Below are 19,538 nucleotides of genomic sequence, written 5' to 3'. Positions count from 1 at the left end.
CGTCGTTGAGTGACAAATGGGAAATTCATGGAAAATGACAATCTCCACCGCGTAATAGTGCACCTATGCGTCTTCATCAACGTTGTTTTTCGACCGGAAGACCAAGAGCTAATTATCGAGACTTTGGGTTATCAAGACACATACTTCGTGAAATGGTTCATGCATGTTATTTTGCCGGGGGATTATTTTTTTTGTTTCAAAAAGGTTGAACCAATCACATGGAACTTTTTTTATTTTTTGTAACAACCAATCACATGGATCACAATTGGAATTTATAGTCTTTTACATATATATATATATATATATATATATATATATATATATATATATTTGTTGAGAGCCACTTACATGGTCGGTGCTTTCAACATTCAAGCAACTTTGAAAGGTACAATTCAAAAAGTCAAAGGGTGATGTGAGTGGGATTTTTATCGGTTCCATATCTGACATGCTCCATTTTGTTCCATTTTTTTTTTAGATGGTTGACACGTGTATATGATTGATTTTGAGAAGAAACATTTTATTTATTTTTTTTCACTTTTGAGTTTTAATTTTTAATTTTTTTAAATTTTTCCTCACATTTTTATTTTCACCTGTCCCTCTCATTCGCTCTCCCCTTTCACGATCGAGATTTCCGTTTCTCTCAGCTCCCGCAACTCTCAAGAAAGGTTCCGGCGAGGTTTTTCAAGCAGCTGTGAGCGTTGTGTTTTTCCGAGGTTTCTGGTCCAACCTCTCTATCCCTGCTCCAACCTCTTCCATGTCTCTCTCTCTCTACTCTTCCCAATCTCAAGATGAGAACCTCTCTACCCCTGCTCCACCTCATCTTCGGTGGGATTATCTGTCATTTCACGATTTATTTGATAAGACACATGTGTGTTGTATTATTATTTTATAGATGCACTTTGGGTCAAAGCACTTGTTTCAAAAAGCACTTTTTCAAGTGTGTGTCAAAGTTTCAAAATTGTGTTTTGTTTCATTCCCTCCTTTTTTTGTTTCCCTCCTCTATTTTGTTTGAAATTGGTTGTACTCTCTTGTGTGCAAGAGGCTAGAATTGAGCTCAAGAATAGTCCCACATTGGTTGTGGGAGAGTTACTTGAGGGGTATATATATAGGATTGTTTCCTTAAGGTGTGAGCCTTTTGGAGAGGAAGACACCCTACTCTCTAGTGTGTGGGGGGTCCTTGGGGTGCTTTTGAATCGCGCGCGCGCGCGGGCCGAGCCGGGCCGGGCCGGGTCGAGGTCGGGGTCGGGGTCGGGGTGTGGACAAAACCTTATAGGCGTTTTAATGTTTTGTTTAATAGATGAACCACACTTGTCTATTCGTACATATATATGAATATTTACACCCCCTCCCTGTACGTGGAGGTATACATACGGTCACACCTCCCATGTAAGGGTTACACCCCTGTACGTATATCACCTGTATTCATACGGATGTATCCCTTCATGAAAGGGTACTCCAGTATTATATATATACACCATGTCATGCCTGTTTTTTATATAGAAAACAGAGACGTATTGTCCCTGCTCCGTTCCAGAGACAAATACTGTATTTTCGTTTAAGTAATAAGAGGGTTGTATAGCCGTTTGATATCCCTGCTACTCGTATTAGGTTCTGCAACCTATACGTTTAGGAGTTGTATTTATCTTGGAGGGTAAGGTGCAAGGTCAACCCCGTTGCAGAAGAGGGGGCATCTAAATCCTTAAGGAAAGTATCTTACAGATACGACTCAACTCGATTGTCCGTGCTTCTTCCTCTCTGGTTCGTTTCACTCTGCAACTGGTGTGTGATAACAGGTATTTCTCTATTTCTGTATATCTGCTTTGTCTTACAGTATATGCCTAATATAACAATCTTAAGGATTTAGAATCTTATTTGGCTTATTTTCTGTGTAAGACTATAGCTGGGAATAATACTGTGGATACTACTGCTACTGTGGACCTTCCCCCTACTGCTGCCGCTGCCCAAAATATTGCTGCTACCATACAACCAAGTATGGAGAAACGAGAATAGTCTCGAGTTTGATAAGATAGCACATTCACGGCGGAATTTTAAACGGTGGAAGCGAGATGATGCTATTTGCATTAACGCAAATAGGGGTGGCGTTGCATTGGTCGATCCCAAGCCTCCGGATAGTGAGGATATTGATCTCGATATGAAGAGGCTTGCTTGGATCGAAGCAGATTTTCAATGCAAGAACAGGATTCTGAATGCTCTATCGAATGAATTGTATAATGTTTACAATTCCTTTGATCATGCCTACATGATTTGGAATGCTTTGGTCAACAAATATACTCCGGAAGATCTTGGCTTAAAGAAGTATGTGGTGTCAAATTTTCCGAACTTCCGGATGATCAAGGTGAAACCATCTCTTCTCAAGTAGACAAATTCCAGGTTATGGTTGGGAATTTGGCTAAAGAGAACATGATTTTACCAGATCTGTTTGTCACGAGTTCTTTAATTGATAAACTACCTGACTCTTGGAAGGATTTCAAAACTACAATGAAACACAAGAGGAAGGACTGGTCTTTTGATCAGGTGGTAGTTCGCATCAAAATAGAGGAACGGAATCGCATTAAAGACAAAGGTGAAAAGCCCATTGGATACATTCGATCCAATGCCCATCTGGTGGAAACAGAGAAGAAACCAAATCTTAAGAGGAAAGGCAATCCTGTTCAGAAAAGTTCAAACTCAAAGAGGAAGAAAGGAAATTGCTTCATGTGCGGCAAGCCGGGTCACTTCAAGAAAGACTGCAGGAACAAGAAGAAGGTTTTGCCAGATAAGGCAAAAGTCAATCTTGCTGAAGAGGAAGTCTTTGCAGCAATGATAACCGAAGTATTTTTGGTTGAAAAACCAAATGACTGGATAATAGACACAAGTGCTACGAGGCACATCTGTGGGGACCGAAACTCTTTTTTGAGTTATTCTATTTTAGATGATAAGGTCTATATGGGCAACTCTCAGTCAACCAAGGTTATCGGCAAAGGAAAAATTACTTTGAAGCTCTCTTCAGGAAAGACACTTGTTTTGGACAATGTGCTGCATGTGCCAGAAATAAGACGCAATCTTATTTCAGGGCCGCTTCTCAACAAGGCAGGAATGAAGTTACTTTTTGAGTCTGACAAGCTTGTAGTTCTGAAAAATGATGTATTTGTGGGCAAGGGGTATCTTAGCGATGGTTTATTTGTACTAAGTGTTTCTGAGATAATAAAAGAAAAGCCTAGTGCTTCTTCTGCTTACTTTATTGATTATTATGATTTATGGCATGGTAGATTAGGTCACTGCAATGCATCTTATATTTCTTATATGCATAAGAAAGGCTTAATAGACAATCATATTAAGCAACCATTGACAAAGTGCCCCACATGTGTGGAGGCAAAATTCACTAAAAGACCACATAGGTCAATGGAACGACAAAGTGGCCTTCTTGATTTGGTGCATAGTGATCTTTGTGACTATAAGTCACTTGAATCTAGAGGAGGTAAAAAATATGTTGTTACATTCATAGATGACCATTCTAGATTTACCATGGTTTACCTTCTTAAGTCCAAGGATGAAGCAAGTAATGCTTTTATATCCTATAAGGCAGAGGTGGAAAATCAATTAGGGAGGAAAGTGAAAAGGCTTAGAACTGATAGAGGTACTGAATACTCTAATCTTTCTCAGTTTTGTGAGGACCATGGTATTATTCATGAGACCACCGCCCCTTATCAACCTGAGTCTAATGGGGTGGCAGAAAGGAAGAATCGAACATTGAAGGAAATGATGAATTCAATGCTCATAAGCTCAGGGTTACCCCTAGACATGTGGGGGGATGCCATGTTATCGGCATGTTATATTTTAAATAGAGTTCCGCACAAGAAAATCGGATTGTTACCCTTTGAATTATGGTATAGAAGAAAACCTACCATAAAGCATTTAAGGGTATGGGGTTGTCTAGCCAAAGTGGCTATACCGGAACCAAAGAAAAGGAAACTAGGACCAAAGACATGTGATTGTGTTTTTGTTGGATATGCAGCTCACAGTACTGCATATCGATTTATGGTTATTAAAATCATAGATGATGTGTTTGACGAAAATGATATCATTGAGTCAAGGGATGCAGAATTCTTTGAGAATGTATTTCCTCTTAAGTCTAACCTATTAGAAAGGAAGGTTGATAGTAGTGTATCATCTTTTGGCCAAGAAGTGTCAAAGAATATTGAATCTATATCTAGTGATTCAAGTCAATTACCAGGAAGAGTAAAAGGCAAAAGAAAGCTACTTTTTCGGATGGTGATTGGGTTGTCTATCTTTTAGACAATGATCCTTTATCGTATAAAGAAGCGGTGACATCTTTAGATGCCGTGTTTTGGAAAGAGGCCATCAAAAGTGAACTAGATTCCATTTTAGCCAATCACACATGGATATTAGTTGACTTACCTAAAGGTTCCAAAGTGTTGGACACTAAGTGGATATTTCGAAAGAAATTGAAACCGAGATGGATCACTAGATAAGTTTAAAGCCCGGTTAGTAGTAAAAGGCTTTAGACAAAAGAAGAATATAGATTACTTTGACACATTTGCTCCAGAGCAAGAATAACTACTATACGAGTAATGATGGCTGTTGCATCTATGTATAATTTGGTTATACACCAAATGGACGTGAAAACAGCGTTTCTAAATGGCGACTTGGTAGAAGAAATATACATTAAGCAACCTGAAGGTTATGTTGTGCCTGGACAAGAACACAAGGTATGTAAGTTGGTTAGATCACTTTATGGACTCAAACAAGCTCCAAAATAGTGGCATGAAAAACTTGATTCGGTACTTGTATCGAATGATTTTCTCATAAATGATGCTGATAGGTGCTTGTATAGTAAGTTCAATAAAGGCAAATGTGTGTTCATCGTACTTTATGTAGATGACATGTTGATAATGGGAACGAGTTTAGACATTGTAAAGCAAACTAAAGGTTTCTTAATGTCTAAGTTTGATACAAAAGACATGGGGGAGGCTGATGTAATTCTTGGAATTAAGATCATCAGAAAAGAAAAAGAGATTATATTATCCCAATCCCATTATGTTGAAACCATACTAAAGAAGTATGGCTATAATGATTTATCATCGGTTAAAACACCTTTGGACATTAATTGTTTTTTACAAAAGAATTTGGGGGAACCTGTCTCCCAAAAGAAATACTCACAAATCATTGGTTCAGTTACATATCTAATGAACTGCACCAGACCAGATATCGCTTTAGCAGTTGGGAAATTGAGTCAATACACTCATAATCCAAGTATAGAGCATTGGCATGCTATGACAAGATTATTGCGATATTTAAAGGGAACGATAGCCTATGGTCTTCACTACAATGGAAGACCAGCCGTGTTAGAGGGCTATTGTGATGCTAATTGGATTTCAGATACCAAGGAAACATTAGCAACTAGTGGATATGTTTTCACACTAGGCGGTGGAGCGATTTCGTGGAAATCGGTAAAGCAATCCTGTGGTACAGGATCCACCATGGAAGCTGAGTTTATAGCTTTGGAAAAGGCGGGAACTGAAGCAGAGTGGCTCAGAACTTTGATGGCAGATATTCCATTGTGGCCAAAACCATTGCCTTCGATATCACTTCATTGTGATAATCAAGCGGCAATAGCTAAAGCTAAGAATAAAATGTACAATGGAAAGAAGCGCCACATCCGCCTAAGACATAATTTTGTACGGCAATATATTAATGAAGGAACAATAGCTATTGATTTTGTGAAATCTGAAAGCAACTTAGCTGATGTTTTCACAAAACCGTTGCCTACAAAAATAATTCATGATTCATCTAAGGGAATGAGCTTAAGGCCTGTGACATAGGTCATGTGATGGACACCCAACCTATGTGAAGAGGTAAATTCCTGAATTAGGTTCAAAGGGTACAAACGAAGTCACTGGATGACCTGTGTAGTACTACTACATTTTTGCTCATTCTAGGTAGATAGGAAAAGTAATACCACCACAAAGGAAGGAGGATGAGTCTTATAGACTCTTAATCTAGTCGGATCTCATGTAAAGTGGGGGTGTGTTAACTGTGGTGCACACTATGGACTGACCTAAATAGATGTAGGAGGTGAGGCCGCCTACCGATGAGAATTTTATAGGCGAATTCTCTAAACATCTATGAGACCAGGATAGGGGACAAGGCCAGTTAAAAAATGTCCATCTTTATAAAAGGGATATCACAAACGGTCGACTAGTAGGATGTGGCTGGTGAACTAGTCGGCTACACCGATGAGGAAAGGTTCAAGAAGTCTGACTTCACCTGTACTCTGTGGCGTAGTTCATCAGACCTAGTGTAGGTTCAAGTCCTGAAGACACCTGCAACGATGTGTCCTACTATGTCTAATATACTTATCACTCGATATGTATCACTATTTTGAAACTTGTGGGGGAATTGTTGTATTATTATTTTATAGATGCACTTTGGGTCAAAGCACTTGTTTCAAAAAGCACTTTTTCAAGTGTGTGTCAAAGTTTCAAAATTGTGTTTTGTTTCATTCCCTCCTTTTTTTATTTCCCTCCTCTATTTTGTTTGAAATTGGTTGTACTCTCTTGTGTGCAAGAGGCTAGAATTGAGCTCAAGAATAGTCCCACATTGGTTGTGGGAGAGTTACTTGAGGGGTATATATATAGGATTGTTTCCTTAAGGTGTGAGCCTTTTGGAGAGGAAGACACCCTACTCTCTAGTGTGTGGGGGGTCCTTGGGGTGCTTTTGAATCGCGCGCGCGCGCGGGCCGAGCCGAGCCGGGCCGGGTCGAGGTTGGGGTCGGGGTCGGGGTGTGGACAAAACCTTATAGGCGTTTTAATGTTTTGTTTAATAGATGAACCACACTTGTCTATTCGTACATATATATGAATATTTACACCCCTCCTCGTACGTGGAGGTATACATACGGTCACACCTCCCATGTAAGGGTTACACCCCTCTCGTATATCACCTGTATTCATACGGATGTATCCCTTCATGAAAGGGTACTCCAGATATTATATATATACACCATGTCATGCCTGTTTTTTATATAGAAAACAGAGACGTATTGTCCCTGCTCCGTTCCAGAGACAGATACTGTATTTTCGTTTAAGTAATAAGAGGGTTGTATAGCCGTTTGATATCCACCTGCTACTCGTATTAGGTTCCGCAACCTATACGTTTAGGAGTTGTATTTATCTTGGAGGGTAAGGTGCAAGGTCAACCCCGCGAAGAGGGGGCATCTAAATCCTTAAGGAAAGTATCTTACGAATACGACTCAACTCGATTGTCCGTGCTTCTTCCTCTCTGGTTCGTTTCACTCTGCAACGGTGTGTGATAACAGGTATTTCTCTATTTACGTATATCTGCTTTGTCTTACAGTATATGCCTAATATAACAATCTTAAGGATTTAGAATCTTATTTGGCTTATTTTACTGTGTAAGACTATAGTGGGAATAATCTTGTGGATACTATCGCTCATCGTGGACCTTCCCCTACTGCGCCATTGCCCAAAATATTGCGCTACCATACAACCAAGTATGGAGAAACTGAGAATAGTCTCAGAGTTTGATAAGATAGCACAGTTCACTGGGCAGAATTTTAAACGGTGGAAGCAGATGATGCTATTTGCATTAACGCAAATAGGGGTGGCGTTTGCATTGACTGATCCCAAGCCTCCGGATAGTGAGGATATTGATCTCGATATGAAGAGGCTTGCTTGGATCGAAGCAGATTTTCAATGCAAGAACAGGATTACGAATGCTCTATCGAATGAATTGTATAATGTTTACAATTCCTTTGATCATGCCTACATGATTTGGAATGCTTTGGTCAACAAATATACTCGGAAGATCTTTGGCTTAAAGAAGTATGTGGTGTCAAATTTTCGAACTTTCGGATGATGAAGGTGAAACCATCTCTTCTCAAGTAGACAGCGATTCCAGGTTATGGTTGGGAATTTGGCTAAAGAGAACATGATTTTACCGGATCTGTTTGTCACGAGTTCTTTAATTGATAAACTACGACTCTTGGAAGGATTTCAAAACTACAATGAAACACAAGAGGAAGGACTGGTCTTTTGATCGGTGGTAGTTCGCATCAAAATAGAGGAACGGAATCGCATTAAAGACAAAGGTGAAAAGCCCATTGGATACATTCGATCCAATGCCCATCTGGTGGAAACAGAGAAGAAACCAAATCTTAAGAGGAAAGGCAATCCTGTTCAGAAAAGTTCAAACTCAAAGAGGAAGAAAGGAAATTGCTTCATGTGCGGCAAGCCGGGTCACTTCAAGAAAGACTGCAGGAACAAGAAGAAGGTTTTGCGGATAAGGCAAAAGTCAATCTTCTTGAAGAGGAAGTCTTTGCAGCAATGATAATCAAGTATTTTTGGTTGAAAAACCAAATGACTGGATAATAGACACAGGTGCTACGAGGCACATCTGTGGGGACCGAAACTCTTTTTTGAGTTATTCTATTTTAGATGATAAGGTCTATATGGGCAACTCTCAGTCAACCAAGGTTATCGGCAAAGGAAAAATTACTTTGAAGCTCTCTTCAGAAAGACACTTGTTTTGGACAATGTGCTTGCATGTGCCGAAATAAGACGCAATCTTATTTCGGGCCGCTTCTCAACAAGGCAGGAATGAAGTTACTTTTTGAGTCGACAAGCTTGTAGTTACGAAAAATGATGTATTTGTGGGCAAGGGGTATCTTAGCGATGGTTTATTTGTACTAAGTGTTTACGAGATAATAAAAGAAAAGCCTAGTGCTTCTTCCTTACTTTATTGATTATTATGATTTATGGCATGGTAGATTAGGTCACTGCAATGCATCTTATATTTCTTATATGCATAAGAAAGGCTTAATAGACAATCATATTAAGCAACCATTGACAAAGTGCCCCACATGTGTGGAGGCAAAATTCACTAAAAGACCACATAGGTCAATGGAACGACAAAGTGGCCTTCTTGATTTGGTGCATAGTGATCTTTGTGACTATAAGTCACTTGAATCTAGAGGAGGTAAAAAATATGTTGTTACATTCATAGATGACCATTCTAGATTTACCATGGTTTACCTTCTTAAGTCCAAGGATGAAGCAAGTAATGCTTTTATATCCTATAAGGCAGGTGGAAAATCAATTAGGGAGGAAAGTGAAAAGGCTTAGAACTGATAGAGGTACTGAATACTCTAATCTTTCTCAGTTTTGTGAGGACCATGGTATTATTCATGAGACCACCGCCCCTTATCAACCTGAGTCTAATGGGGTGGCAGAAAGGAAGAATCGAACATTGAAGGAAATGATGAATTCAATGCTCATAAGCTCAGGGTTACCCCTAGACATGTGGGGGGATGCCATGTTATCGGCATGTTATATTTTAAATAGAGTTCCGCACAAGAAAACCGGATTGTTACCCTTTGAATTATGGTATAGAAGAAAACCTACCATAAAGCATTTAAGGGTATGGGGTTGTCTAGCCAAAGTGGCTATACCAGAACCAAAGAAAAGGAAACTAGGACCAAAGACATGTGATTGTGTTTTTGTTGGATATGCAGCTCACAGTACTGCATATCGATTTATGGTTATTAAAATCATAGATGATGTGTTTGTCGAAAATGATATCATTGAGTCAAGGGATGCAGAATTCTTTGAGAATGTATTTCCTCTTAAGTCTAACCTATTAGAAAGGAAGGTTGATAGTAGTGTATCATCTTTTGGCCAAGAAGTGTCAAAGAATATTGAATCTATATCTAGTGATTCAAGTCAATTACGGAAGAGTAAAAGGCAAAAGAAAGCTACTTTTTCGGATGGTGATTGGGTTGTCTATCTTTTAGACAATGATCCTTTATCGTATAAAGAAGCGGTGACATCTTTAGATGCCGTGTTTTGGAAAGAGGCCATCAAAAGTGAACTAGATTCCATTTTAGCCAATCACACATGGATATTAGTTGACTTACCTAAAGGTTCCAAAGTGTTGGACACTAAGTGGATATTTCGAAAGAAATTGAAACCAGATGGATCACTAGATAAGTTTAAAGCCCGGTTAGTAGTAAAAGGCTTTAGACAAAAGAAGAATATAGATTACTTTGACACATTTGCTCCAGTAGCAAGAATAACTACTATACGAGTAATGATGGCTGTTGCATCTATGTATAATTTGGTTATACACCAAATGGACGTGAAAACAGCGTTTCTAAATGGCGACTTGGTAGAAGAAATATACATTAAGCAACCTGAAGGTTATGTTGTGCCTGGACAAGAACACAAGGTATGTAAGTTGGTTAGATCACTTTATGGACTCAAACAAGCTCCAAAATAGTGGCATGAAAAACTTGATTCGGTACTTGTATCGAATGATTTTCTCATAAATGATGCTGATAGGTGCTTGTATAGTAAGTTCAATAAAGGCAAATGTGTGTTCATCGTACTTTATGTAGATGACATGTTGATAATGGGAACGAGTTTAGACATTGTAAAGCAAACTAAAGGTTTCTTAATGTCTAAGTTTGATACAAAGGACATGGGGGAGGCTGATGTAATTCTTGGAATTAAGATCATCAGAAAAGAAAAAGAGATTATATTATCCCAATCCCATTATGTTGAAACCATACTAAAGAAGTATGGCTATAATGATTTATCATCGGTTAAAACACCTTTGGACATTAATTGTTTTTTACAAAAGAATTTGGGGGAACCTGTCTCCCAAAAGAAATACTCACAAATCATTGGTTCAGTTACATATCTAATGAACTGCACCAGACCAGATATCGCTTTAGCAGTTGGGAAATTGAGTCAATACACTCATAATCCAAGTATAGAGCATTGGCATGCTATGACAAGATTATTGCGATATTTAAAGGGAACGATAGCCTATGGTCTTCACTACAATGGAAGACCAGCCGTGTTAGAGGGCTATTGTGATGCTAATTGGATTTCAGATACCAAGGAAACATTAGCAACTAGTGGATATGTTTTCACACTAGGCGGTGGAGCGATTTCGTGGAAATCGGTAAAGCAATCCTGTGGTACAGGATCCACCATGGAAGCTGAGTTTATAGCTTTGGAAAAGGCGGAAGCTGAAGCGAGTGGCTCGAGAACTTTGATGGCGAGATATTCCATTGTGGCCAAAACCATTGCCTTCGATATCACTTCATTGTGATAATCAAGCGGCAATAGCTAAAGCTAAGAATAAAATGTACAATGGAAAGAAGCGCCACATCCGCCTAAGACATAATTTTGTACGGCAGTATATTAATGAAGGAACAATAGCTATTGATTTTGTGAAATCTGAAAGCAACTTAGCTGATGTTTTCACAAAACCGTTGCCTACAAAAATAATTCATGATTCATCTAAGGGAATGAGCTTAAGGCCTGTGACATAGGTCATGTGATGGACACCCAACCTATGTGAAGAGGTAAATTCCTGAATTAGGTTCAAAGGGTACAAACGAAGTCACTGGATGACCTGTGTAGTACTACTACATTTTTTGCTCATTCTAGGTAGATAGGAAAAGTAATACCACCACAAAGGAAGGAGGATGAGTCTTATAGACTCTTAATCTAGTCGGATCTCATGTAAAGTGGGGGTGTGTTAACTGTGGTGCACACTATGGACTGACCTAAATAGATGTAGGAGGTGAGGCCGCCTACCGATGAGAATTTTATAGGCGAATTCTCTAAACATCTATGAGACCAGGATAGGGGACAAGGCCAGTTAAAAAATGTCCATCTTTATAAAAGGGATATCACAAACGGTCGACTAGTAGGATGTGGCTGGTGAACTAGTCGGCTACACCGATGAGGAAAGGTTCAAGAAGTCTGACTTCACCTGTACTCTGTGGCGTAGTTCATCAGACCTAGTGTAGGTTCAAGTCCTGAAGACACCTGCAACGATGTGTCCTACTATGTCTAATATACTTATCACTCGATATGTATCACTATTTTGAAACTTGTGGGGGAATTGTTGTATTATTATTTTATAGATGCACTTTGGGTCAAAGCACTTGTTTCAAAAAGCACTTTTTCAAGTGTGTGTCAAAGTTTCAAAATTGTGTTTTGTTTCATTCCCTCCTTTTTTTATTTCCCTCCTCTATTTTGTTTGAAATTGGTTGTACTCTCTTATGTGCAAGAGGCTAGAATTGAGCTCAAGAATAGTCCCACATTGGTTGTGGGAGAGTTACTTGAGGGGTATATATATAGGATTGTTTCCTTAAGGTGTGAGCCTTTTGGAGAGGAAGACACCCTACTCTCTAGTGTGTGGGGGGTCCTTGGGGTGCTTTTGAATCGCGCGCGCGGGCGGGCCGAGCCGAGCCGGGCCGGGTCGAGGTTGGGGTCGGGGTCGGGGTGTGGACAAAACCTTATAGGCGTTTTAATGTTTTGTTTAATAGATGAACCACACTTGTCTATTCGTACATATATATGAATATTTACACCCCCTCCCTCCGTGGAGGTATACATACGGTCACACCTCCCATGTAAGGGTTACACCCCTGTACGTATATCACCTGTATTCATACGGATGTATCCCTTCATGAAAGGGTACTCCAGTATTATATATATACACCATGTCATGCCTGTTTTTTATATAGAAAACAGAGACGTATTGTCCCTGCTCCGTTCCAGAGACAGATACTGTATTTTCGTTTAAGTAATAAGAGGGTTGTATAGCCGTTTGATATCCCTGGTACTCGTATTAGGTTCTGCAACCTATACGTTTAGGAGTTGTATTTATCTTGGAGGGTAAGGTGCAAGGTCAACCCCGTTGCAGAAGAGGGGGCATCTAAATCCTTAAGGAAAGTATCTTACAGATACGACTCAACTCGATTGTCCGTGCTTCTTCCTCTCTGGTTCGTTTCACTCTGCAACTGGTGTGTGATAACAGGTATTTCTCTATTTCTGTATATCTGCTTTGTCTTACAGTATATGCCTAATATAACAATCTTAAGGATTTAGAATCTTATTTGGCTTATTTTCTGTGTAAGACTATAGCTGGGAATAATACTGTGGATACTACTGCTACTGTGGACCTTCCCCCTATGCTGCCGCTGCCCAAAATATTGCTGCTACCATACAACCAAGTATGGAGAAACCGAGAATAGTCTCGAGTTTGATAAGATAGCACAGCTTCACTCAGGCGGAATTTTAAACGGTGGAAGCAGATGATGCTATTTGCATTAACGCAAATTAGGGGTGGCGTTTGCATTGACTGATCCCAAGCCTCCGGATAGTGAGGATATTGATCTCGATATGAAGAGGCTTGCTTGGATCGAAGCAGATTTTCAATGCAAGAACAGGATTCTGAATGCTCTATCGAATGAATTGTATAATGTTTACAATTCCTTTGATCATGCCTACATGATTTGGAATGCTTTGGTCAACAAATATACTCTGGAAGATGCTGGCTTAAAGAAGTATGTGGTGTCAAATTTTCTGAACTTCCAGATGACTGAAGGTGAAACCATCTCTTCTCAAGTAGACAGATTCCAGGTTATGGTTGGGAATTTGGCTAAAGAGAACATGATTTTACCAGATCTGTTTGTCACGAGTTCTTTAATTGATAAACTACCTGACTCTTGGAAGGATTTCAAAACTACAATGAAACACAAGAGGAAGGACTGGTCTTTTGATCAGGTGGTAGTTCGCATCAAAATAGAGGAACGGAATCGCATTAAAGACAAAGGTGAAAAGCCCATTGGATACATTCGATCCAATGCCCATCTGGTGGAAACAGAGAAGAAACCAAATCTTAAGAGGAAAGGCAATCCTGTTCAGAAAAGTTCAAACTCAAAGAGGAAGAAAGGAAATTGCTTCATGTGCGGCAAGCCGGGTCACTTCAAGAAAGACTGCAGGAACAAGAAGAAGGTTTTGCCAGATAAGGCAAAAGTCAATCTTGCTGAAGAGGAAGTCTTTGCAGCAATGATAACCGAAGTATTTTTGGTTGAAAAACCAAATGACTGGATAATAGACACAGGTGCTACGAGGCACATCTGTGGGGACCGAAACTCTTTTTTGAGTTATTCTATTTTAGATGATAAGGTCTATATGGGCAACTCTCAGTCAACCAAGGTTATCGGCAAAGGAAAAATTACTTTGAAGCTCTCTTCAGGAAAGACACTTGTTTTGGACAATGTCTTTGCATGTGCCAGAAATAAGACGCAATCTTATTTCAGGGCCGCTTCTCAACAAGGCAGGAATGAAGTTACTTTTTTGAGTCTGACAAGCTTGTAGTTCTGAAAAATGATGTATTTGTGGGCAAGGGGTATCTTAGCGATGGTTTATTTGTACTAAGTGTTTCTGAGATAATAAAAGAAAAGCCTAGTGCTTCTTCTGCTTACTTTATTGATTATTATGATTTATGGCATGGTAGATTAGGTCACTGCAATGCATCTTATATTTCTTATATGCATAAGAAAGGCTTAATAGACAATCATATTAAGCAACCATTGACAAAGTGCCCCACATGTGTGGAGGCAAAATTCACTAAAAGACCACATAGGTCAATGGAACGACAAAGTGGCCTTCTTGATTTGGTGCATAGTGATCTTTGTGACTATAAGTCACTTGAATCTAGAGGAGGTAAAAAATATGTTGTTACATTCATAGATGACCATTCTAGATTTACCATGGTTTACCTTCTTAAGTCCAAGGATGAAGCAAGTAATGCTTTTATATCCTATAAGGCAGAGGTGGAAAATCAATTAGGGAGGAAAGTGAAAAGGCTTAGAACTGATAGAGGTACTGAATACTCTAATCTTTCTCAGTTTGTGAGGACCATGGTATTATTCATGAGACCACCGCCCCTTATCAACCTGAGTCTAATGGGGTGGCAGAAAGGAAGAATCGAACATTGAAGGAAATGATGAATTCAATGCTCATAAGCTCAGGGTTACCCCTAGACATGTGGGGGGATGCCATGTTATCGGCATGTTATATTTTAAATAGAGTTCCGCACAAGAAAACCGGATTGTTACCCTTTGAATTATGGTATAGAAGAAAACCTACCATAAAGCATTTAAGGGTATGGGGTTGTCTAGCCAAAGTGGCTATACCAGAACCAAAGAAAAGGAAACTAGGACCAAAGACATGTGATTGTGTTTTTGTTGGATATGCAGCTCACAGTACTGCATATCGATTTATGGTTATTAAAACCATAGATGATGTGTTTGACGAAAATGATATCATTGAGTCAAGGGATGCAGAATTCTTTGAGAATGTATTTCCTCTTAAGTCTAACCTATTAGAAAGGAAGGTTGATAGTAGTGTATCATCTTTTGGCCAAGAAGTGTCAAAGAATATTGAATCTATATCTAGTGATTCAAGTCAATTACGGAAGAGTAAAAGGCAAAAGAAAGCTACTTTTTCGGATGGTGATTGGGTTGTCTATCTTTTAGACAATGATCCTTTATCGTATAAAGAAGCGGTGACATCTTTAGATGCCGTGTTTTGGAAAGAGGCCATCAAAAGTGAACTAGATTCCATTTTAGCCAATCACACATGGATATTAGTTGACTTACCTAAAGGTTCCAAAGTGTTGGACACTAAGTGGATATTTCGAAAGAAATTGAAACCAGATGGATCACTAGATAAGTTTAAAGCCCGGTTAGTAGTAAAAGGCTTTAGACAAAAGAAGAATATAGATTACTTTGACACATTTGCTCCAGTAGCAAGAATAACTACTATACGAGTAATGATGGCTGTTGCATCTATGTATAATTTGGTTATACACCAAATGGACGTGAAAACAGCGTTTCTAAATGGCGACTTGGTAGAAGAAATATACATTAAGCAACCTCAAGGTTATGTTGTGCCTGGACAAGAACACAAGGTATGTAAGTTGGTTAGATCACTTTATGGACTCAAACAAGCTCCAAAATAGTGGCATGAAAAACTTGATTCGGTACTTGTATCGAATGATTTTCTCATAAATGATGCTTTGATAGGTGCTTGTATAGTAAGTTCAATAAAGGCAAATGTGTGTTCATCGTACTTTATGTAGATGACATGTTGATAATGGGAACGAGTTTAGACATTGTAAAGCAAACTAAAGGTTTCTTAATGTCTAAGTTTGATACAAAGGACATGGGGGAGGCTGATGTAATTCTTGGAATTAAGATCATCAGAAAAGAAAAAGAGATTATATTATCCCAATCCCATTATGTTGAAACCATACTAAAGAAGTATGGCTATAATGATTTATCATCGGTTAAAACACCTTTGGACATTAATTGTTTTTTACAAAAGAATTTGGGGAACTGTCTCCCAAAAGAAATACTCACAAATCATTGGTTGATTATATATCTAATGAACGCACTGCACGATATCGCTTTAGCAGTTGGGAAATTGAGTCAATACACTCATAATCCAAGTATAGAGCATTGGCATGCTATGACAAGATTATTGCGATATTTAAAGGAACGATAGCCTATGGTCTTCACTACAATGGAAGACCAGCCGTGTTAGAGGGCTATTGTGATGCTAATTGGATTTCGAGATACCAAGGAAACATTAGCAACTAGTGGATATGTTTTCACACTAGGCGGTGGAGCGATTTCGTGGAAATCGGTAAAGCAATCTGTGGTACAGGATCCACCATGGAAGCTGAGTTTATAGCTTTGGAAAAGGCGGGAACTCGAAGCAGTGGCTCGAACTTTGATGGCGAGATATTCCATTGTGGCCAAAACCATTGCCTTCGATATCACTTCATTGTGATAATCAAGCGGCAATAGCTAAAGCTAAGAATAAAATGTACAATGGAAAGAAGCGCCACATCCGCCTAAGACATAATTTTGTACGGCAAAGATATTAATGAAGGAACAATAGCTATTGATTTTGTGAAATCAAAGCAACTTAGCGATGTTTTCACAAAACCGTTGCCTACAAAAATAATTCATGATTCATCTAAGGGAATGAGCTTAAGGCTTGTGACATAGGTCATGTGATGGACACCCAACCTATGTGAAGAGGTAAATTCCTGAATTAGGTTCAAAGGGTACAAACGAAGTCACTGGATGACCTGTGTAGTACTACTACATTTTTTGCTCATTCTAGGTAGATAGGAAAAGTAATACCACCACAAAGGAAGGAGGATGAGTCTTATAGACTCTTAATCTAGTCGGATCTCATGTAAAGTGGGGGTGTGTTAACTGTGGTGCACACTATGGACTGACCTAAATAGATGTAGGAGGTGAGGCCGCCTACCGATGAGAATTTTATAGGCGAATTCTCTAAACATCTATGAGACCAGGATAGGGGACAAGGCCAGTTAAAAAATGTCCATCTTTATAAAAGGGATATCACAAACGGTCGACTAGTAGGATGTGGTGGTGAACTAGTCGGCTACACCGATGAGGAAAGGTTTAAGAAGTCGACTTCACCGTACTCGTGGCGTAGTTCATCGACCTAGTGTAGGTTCAAGTCCTGAAGACACCTGCAACGATGTGTCCTACTATGTCTAATATACTTATCACTCGATATGTATCACTATTTTGAAACTTGTGGGGGGAATTGTTGTATTATTATTTTATAGATGCACTTTGGGTCAAAGCACTTGTTTCAAAAAGCACTTTTTCAAGTGTGTGTCAAAGTTTCAAAATTGTGTTTTGTTTCATTCCCTCCTTTTTTTGTTTCCCTCCTCTATTTTGTTTGAAATTGGTTGTACTCTCTTGTGTGCAAGAGGCTAGAATTGAGCTCAAGAATAGTCCCACATTGGTTGTGGGAGAGTTACTTGAGGGGTATATATATAGGATTGTTTCCTTAAGGTGTGAGCCTTTTGGAGAGGAAGACACCCTACTCTCTAGTGTGTGGGGGGTCCTTGGGGTGCTTTTGAATCGCGCGCGCGCGCGGGCCGAGCCGAGTCGGGCCGGGTCGAGGTTGGGGTCGGGGTCGGGGTGTGGACAAAACCTTATAGGCGTTTTAATGTTTTGTTTAATAGATGAACCACACTTGTCTATTCGTACATATATATGAATATTTACACCCCCTCCCTGTACGTGGAGGTATACATACGGTCACACCTCCCATGTAAGGGTTACACCCCTGTACGTATATCACCTGTATTCATACGGATGTATCCCTTCATGAAAGGGTACTCCAGTATTATATATATACACCATGTCATGCCTGTTTTTTATATAGAAAACAGAGACGTATTGTCCCTGCTCCGTTCCAGAGACAGATACTGTATTTTCGTTTAAGTAATAAGAGGGTTGTATAGCCGTTTGATATCCCTGGTACTCGTATTAGGTTCTGCAACCTATACGTTTAGGAGTTGTATTTATCTTGGAGGGTAAGGTGCAAGGTCAACCCCGTTGCAGAAGAGGGGGCATCTAAATCCTTAAGGAAAGTATCTTACAGATACGACTCAACTCGATTGTCCGTGCTTCTTCCTCTCTGGTTCGTTTCACTCTGCAACTGGTGTGTGATAACAGGTATTTCTCTATTTTTGTATATCTGCTTTGTCTTACAGTATATGCCTAATATAACACACATGTTTTTCTGGTTAATCTTCTCTTTTTTTCATCTGGGTTTTTTGCGCCTTTGATGCTGCATTGAACGATCCAGCTCGTTTTCAAGCATTCTGCTGTTTTATTATGTGCGTTTTCATTCTGTTTTTTCACTAAATCATTTTTGTTTATTAAATTTCAGTTGCTTTGTATGTTTTTAATAGGATGTTCAAGCTGCATTTAGACGGTTTTCCTTATAGCTAATTTTTTATTAATTCTCTTTTAATTTATGAATGCAGGATTCTGTTTCACGATTACAACTTGCTTTAGGAACTTAAATTTCAATTTTCATTTCTTGGAGGTGAAGAAAAAAGTATAGACTTAACTATAAATTGAAATTATAACGGTTGCTTAGTTTATGAGTATTGAGATTTCGTGGGTACTTGGTAGAATACTCATCAACAACAGAGCTAAGAGGTGAAGGAGAAACTGTTTTAATGGGGTTGATTAGAAAAGTCTGACCTTTTGGTATTGCCAAGCAGAGTGTACAGGCTCATGATTTAGAAGGGGAGAGGGGATAGAGTGGGCTTGTTGCGTCAAGAAATCGCTCAGCGGTCCTTCGAGTGTCGTAACCTGCAAAAGACCCTGGGTGACAAAGGAGAACCGGTGTGGTTCTGGCCTAGGACTCTCCGATGCCTAAGTTAGATCTCTCTGAGCAAACAGATGAATAACTAGGATTCAAGATGGTTAATGGCGTCGCATACCTTCCTTTTTATAGCGGAGTATAGCGGTGTAGAGAGTCCCAGTTTGATGGCGAGTAATCCATGTAGTGGATAGAGACCCTGAGTGGCAGGGCTCTTCCTTAGTTGGCCGTCTCCTTGTGGGAGGGAGTGTCCCAGTGGTGTTGGGATTCTTAATAGATAGATACCCACGTGTGCGGTGATAGCTCCTTTGGTGTTTGAATCCGTCTGGGCGACATGACTCCTAGGCAGTGGCCTAGAGTCCTGGAGGTGGCGTATGTCTATAGTGATGACTGGATCACGAGCTAGATGCCTCAGCGTCCGTGTAGGTCCTATCTGGGGAGGTCGTGCCCGTGAGG

General features: G+C 39.5%; 1 long non-coding RNA gene across 1 annotated transcript; it reads right to left on the bottom strand.

The window, feature by feature from the left end:
* Nucleotides 1-269: 269 nt before the first annotated feature.
* Nucleotides 270-19,026, bottom strand: LOC122652895. The gene is made up of 3 exons (XR_006331667.1): nucleotides 18,826-19,026; nucleotides 8,018-8,024; nucleotides 270-279 (listed from the first exon to the last, which is right to left on the bottom strand). It is a non-coding gene; the product is annotated as an uncharacterized LOC122652895 (long non-coding RNA).
* Nucleotides 19,027-19,538: the final 512 nt, after the last annotated feature.

Source organism: Telopea speciosissima, chromosome 2 (genome assembly GCF_018873765.1).
Source record: "Telopea speciosissima isolate NSW1024214 ecotype Mountain lineage chromosome 2, Tspe_v1, whole genome shotgun sequence".
NCBI classification, from domain to species: domain Eukaryota; kingdom Viridiplantae; phylum Streptophyta; class Magnoliopsida; order Proteales; family Proteaceae; genus Telopea; species Telopea speciosissima.
This window is presented reverse-complemented; position numbering and strand designations above follow the sequence as displayed.